Here is a 5,883-nt window from a genome sequence, read left to right on the forward strand (position 1 = left end):
TTCATTTAATAATAATTGGAATGAAGTAAAACCTCACATTTACAGAATGTTCCTCATATTTACTGTATATATAAAGTGCTTTCACAGCATATAAAATAAAGTAAGATACATGTATACATTATACATATAATACACATATTTACAGTACAGTTGTACATGGTGTGATGGGGGGGGGGGGGTCACTGGGGGTGTCAAAGTCTGCAGTAGGAGCTGCTTATTATACACTGTAGTACAAGTACATAGTGTATTTGGTCCTATGGTGTCCCAGGGGGTACCAGGTGTGTATCTGGTACTTCCTGGTGTCTCTTTCAGTCCTTTATGTTCAGTTTGTTCTAAGTACAAACAGTCGTATTTTGTGTGAAACCAGGTAAAGGTTCAAAACCGTCTTCCAAACAGAACCACTGTAGGTCATTCATGTATCTGACAGGGTAGTTGTTTGTTTGTTTACCTGCTTTACTAGTTTCAGGGGGTAGTTGTTTGTTTGTTTACCTGCTTTACTAGTTTCAGGGGTAGTTGTTGTTTGTTTACCTGCTTTACTAGTTTCAGGGGTAGTTGTTTGTTTGTTTACCTGCTCGACTACTTTCAGCTGATTCCTGTTGCCTTATTGGCTGCTCAGGAGGACGGACCAGACACCAGGGGGGTTTACGCCCCCTGGTGTCTGGTCCGGACCTCTTCCAGGACCTCATCCCAGGTGTGTGCGCCGTCGTCCCTGTTGTTGTCCTTGTGTTGCGTCCAAGGTTATTATCATTAACGAAAACTAACGAACAACAAAAACTAGAATTGTAAAAACATTTTCATTAGCTGACATAAATAAAAAGTATAATTAAAAGAAAAACCATAACTAACTGAAACTGTATTGTGTGTTTACAAAACTAACTAAAACGGATAGAAATTATGGATCAAATTCCCTTCGTTTTCATCTTTGTCAATGTCGGATTGAAAAAAAATCATTTTCTTTGTCTCTCTCAGTTTTCTGTGCTGTCTCCATACGACACTTTTTGCTCCGTCACTTGTGTTCACTTGTGGTTTCCAGTCGTCTTCTGGTCCCCACTCTACCTGGAAACATGGAGACTAAAGCAGCAGAGTCCTGTCTGGGATTGATTTGAATAGGAGCACAGAGAAGAAGAGAAAAGAGACCACTGAACTACAACTGAACTACAACTGAACTACAACTGAACTACAACTGAACTACAACTGAACTACAACTAAACTACAACTGAACTACAACTAAAACTAAGCATTTAGAAAAAAATGAAAACTAATAAAAACTAGTAAACCTGCTCTAAAAACGAATTAAAACGAACTGAATTAGAGAAAAAAAAGTCAAAAGCAAATAAAACTAAACTAGACTGAAAAATCCAAAACTTATTAGAACCTTGGTTGCCTTGGTGGAACCTTGGTCCACCCTGTCCCACACCTGGATGTGTCCTGTCCTGAGTAGGACCTGAACCTTCGGTCTATCAACATATAATGCACTGACCTTTCTCGGCCAACTTTGGGAATTTTTCTGATAGTTTGGGATTTTCCTAAAGAGCTCTACGACCTGTTGAGTGTTTCTCGACTTGTTGCGAACACGTGAAATCGCTTATCACACTGTTCGTACAGTTTTCTTCAGGTTGGCGTTACGGCTGATGTATTTTTTGGGGTCCTCTTCCAGCTGCTCTCAAACGTCAGCAGGAGGATGGTGTTCTTCCTGATCCCGGAGCCAGTTTTAGTTTCCAGGATTTCTAACATCCCTATGTCTCCTTCGGTGAAGCGACTGGGTTTGATGACCAACAACACCACGTACGCCCCATCGGACCGCAGTACTCCTGCACTCCTTCAGCTGCTCCTGTTCATCTCGCAGTTCTTCGTGTAAAAAGTCCGGAGTGTCGACCACTCTCACCAACGTTCCAAACTCCTTCAACACCACGACGCTACATTTGGTGGTAACAGGAACAGAGCTGAACTCGGACTTGAAATGTTGCGTGAACTCCGTGTCGGAGTTCGCGGCGTTGAGGATGGTGTTGGCGGAGGCGCTCTTCCCCGTCCCGGTTCGACCCAGTACGATGATGCTGAAGGTGTTGTCAGACTCGGATCGCTGATCTGGAAATAGATCGGAGTTTAGATTAGATCATGGAATGAAACATCTCCGATATGTCCTCAGGGACAGACTGTAAACCTGTGAAGGAACGTTGGGAACGTTTAGACGCATCTGCTGTTTTATGAGCAAAGGAACACAAAGGGACTCAAAGGAACACAAAGGGACTCAAAGGGACTCAAAGGAACACAAAGGGACTCAAAGGAACATAAAGGGACTCAAAGGAACACAAAGGGACTCAAAGGAACATAAAGGAACACAAAGGAACATAAAGGAACATAAAGGAACACAAAGGAACACAAAGGGACTCAAAGGAACACAAAGGAACACAAAGGAACATAAAGGAACACAAAGGGACACAAAGGGACTCAAAGGAACACAAAGGAACATAAAGGGACACAAAGGGACACAAAGGGACTCAAAGGAACATAAAGGAACACAAAGGGACACAACGGGAAAAAAAGGGACTCAATGGGACACGAACTGACTCAAAAGAACACATAGGGACGCAAAGGAACACAAAGGGACACCAAAGGGACACCAAAGGATTCAAAGGGACACAAATGGACTCAAACTGACACAAAGAGTCCTTGTTAATACCACTAACATATTTTCTGTGTTGACGTACTTACCCATGGGCGTTCAGGAGCTGGTTCTGTCTGTGGTCGGGTGGGCGGGGCCATGGCTTCACCCCCTGGTAAAATGTGACCACATACGTTCTGTCACTTCATGGACTAAGACTTATCGGCTCTAAATCGTATGCCTACATTTTGAAATTCATCACTTGATAGTTGATTGTTGCCATTTTGTGCACATTCAATTCATTTTTCAACTTGAATCTGGAGCTCAAACCTTCTGACCTTTACCACATAGCTGTAGTCATAACAGATCCATGTCAGGACATTTACAGATACCAAACACTTACCACTTTTCGATCAATCACCCAGAGGGACGTCACAGGTTCTGAACAGTCACCACATTACAGTCCATTAGAAACTTCAACTACGTGGTTTGTGTGTTAGCTAAACAAAGCCTCAGCGCTATCGGACACTGTGGTTACTATGTTCTACTTAGAGTCCAGGCATGATGCTGCACATAAACAAACCAAACAAATTGTTACAGAGGACTTTGGGACAAAACTCAAGGACTGTTTTAGAAGACACTGACATGAAAATAATTAGATATTTTAGATGCACATCTGAAACCGTCCGGGACCAACAGTTGGCTCATTTCAGCTTCCCTTTTATCAGAGATGTGTAGCCCAAAGTAGTAAGAAAACATGAGTCCAGTCTTCGTTACTGCATCATGGGTCGTTAGCATAACTGTGGCTATGCTAGATGGGGCTCCTTATGCTTGTTGACACTAAAAATGCTCCGTTTGTTCGCTGTAACCTGTAGAACTTCAGGTAAGGTGTGTGTGATGCTGTTGATGTTTTGGATTGCGGTCATCTGCGATGTTTGTGAGTGACCACCTGACCATGTCATGAGTCTGGGTCCATCAGAAACATCTGACCTGATGTATCAAAATATTCAAGTCCATTAGCCGCGTTTCCATTACGTGGTATCGGCTCGACTTGACTCGGTCTTTTTGCATTTCCATCACGACAAAGGACCTGGAATCTGGTACCCCGTACTAGTTTTTTTGGTATCACCTCCACCGAGTTCCAGGATCTGGGGACCAGATACTAAAAGGTGATGCGTAACACTGCAGACCACCTGATTGGTCAGAGTCGTCTCTGTGACCCGCCCTTTTACAAAAAACAGATGCAGTAGTTGACAGTAAATCTGTCAGTAGGTGAATCCACATGATGACAGTCTGTAAAACTACACCATGGTTTGTCCAGGAGGTTCAGACGCAAACATTCAGCAGAAGTTTGACCAGACAACAGGCAACAAGTGAGTTTATCAGAAACTGTGAGCAGACGATATGGAAGTAACGCACTGCATCACTATGACGACCAGGTACTGTAAAGTGGGTAGTATCCTGGAATGGAAACGGTCTCCAGGAATAAGACCTGGTATCCGAGCCGAGCCGGTTCCACGTAATGGAAACGCGGCATTAGCGACACTGCTGTGCTCATTTACCTCAGCCTGTTGGTCTGTGTTCGCTTTTATTATCCTTACATAATGAGTTCTTTTAAAGGAACACCTGACCTGCAGTGTGAAGCAGAAGCCCTTCGTAAAGCAGCGTGTAGGACTAAAACATTTCCATCAGGTCTTTCAGGTTCTACCTTGTCTTGACTAAAACCTCCCGCCTCCTCTTCACGACCTCCTGACTGTAGTTCCTGAAGTCATAGTGAAAGGGCTTTCGGTTCTTACACCACGTGATGCATTCGTCGGACAGTTTTTCGTTAGTAGTGGCAATCACAACGTTGAAGCGTTTCTCCAGGTGATTGAGTGACAAGTAGCTCTCGATGTCCGGTAACGTGACCACCAGGTGTTCTGTGACGTGGTTTCCGAAGGCAGATCGGAGTACGTTGATTTGGCGAATAACCTGGTCCTGACGGGCGTTGTCGGAGTCGATGACTAGTATGAGCAGATGAGGTCCAGGAAGGCAGAGCGCCATGCAGTCGATGACGTACTGGTCTGGGTACCAACAGTCACCATCGAAGAAGTCCGGAGCGCTGACCACCTTGAACACAGAACCTTCGCCAGGACACATTCACTGCACAGTGGGATAAAGTTCTGGTTTTCTATGAGTTTCTTGATGATGAAGTCCTTCAGTGTGGCTTTTTTCCCAAAAAGAGCGATAGTGTACATGGTGTGGTTTATCGCAGACAGCTGTAGAAACAACAAGGAGTTCTGTTTAGTACATGGAGTCAATAATCTGAACCCTCCAGTGTCCCACCCACACACCCTTCCTAAACCTGTTAGATTAAATGTTCTTTTTAAATAGTTGGATTAACCCTTTAAACCCTTAGCCTAAAATGTTCCTCCTGGACTTTTTTTTTTTTTTATTTTATTTTGACTTTAAAAAGGTTAGAAAATTGCTTAGTCTGTTTACCCATTTTTCCAGATCTTTCCAAATCTAGCAAAAACTTCCAGTTTAGAACATGTTCTAATTCCCTTCAAACGGCTTCTTCTCCTCCTTCTAGTGCAGGTGTGAGTGAAATGATCGTAATGACTCAATAAAACCTTTAAAGTGCAACATCTCAGGTTTCACAAACTGTTGGAATTTTTTCAAGTGGAAAAAACAGTGACACAGTTCCATCCATTTAAACTGTACATGTACAGGGTGTGTCAGCCATGACACCTCAGGGTTTAAAGAGTTAAATCTTCTTTTCCATGAGCTTCACTGAGTGAAGTTCAGTCCTACATGAGTCCATAGAACATGGACCCAGTCATGTCCGGTCCAACACACACTGACTTACCTGCTCATTGCTGTTGGTTGAAGGTGTGACGCCCGTCAAACTCAACCCCATGAGTATTTGAGGAAGGCCACCTCAGATCCTCCCAGTGGGCGGAGCCAACACAAACCCAGCAGGGCTCATTTTTCCAACAGCTGAAGAATAACCTGTCAGATCAGATGAATGTTTGTATTTCAGTTCCAGTTCCAGTCCTTAGAACAATAGGACACTCATGAGCAGATATTTAGGAACATTAATATGAACAGCAGGTGTTTTTGTTTTTATAAAAGATTCTAAGTAAAAGGATCAGCTGATCTAAAGGCCTTTGTCCAGTTCAGTTCAGACCATTGACTATATCCTGACACCGAAGACTGTGAGACTGAGACTATAAGACTGTAAAAGACTGAGACTATAAGACTGTAAAAGACTGAGACTATAAGACTGTAAAAGACTGAGA

This window comes from Sphaeramia orbicularis, unplaced genomic scaffold (assembly GCF_902148855.1).
Source record: "Sphaeramia orbicularis unplaced genomic scaffold, fSphaOr1.1, whole genome shotgun sequence".
In the NCBI taxonomy this organism is placed as follows: Eukaryota; Metazoa; Chordata; class Actinopteri; order Kurtiformes; family Apogonidae; genus Sphaeramia; species Sphaeramia orbicularis.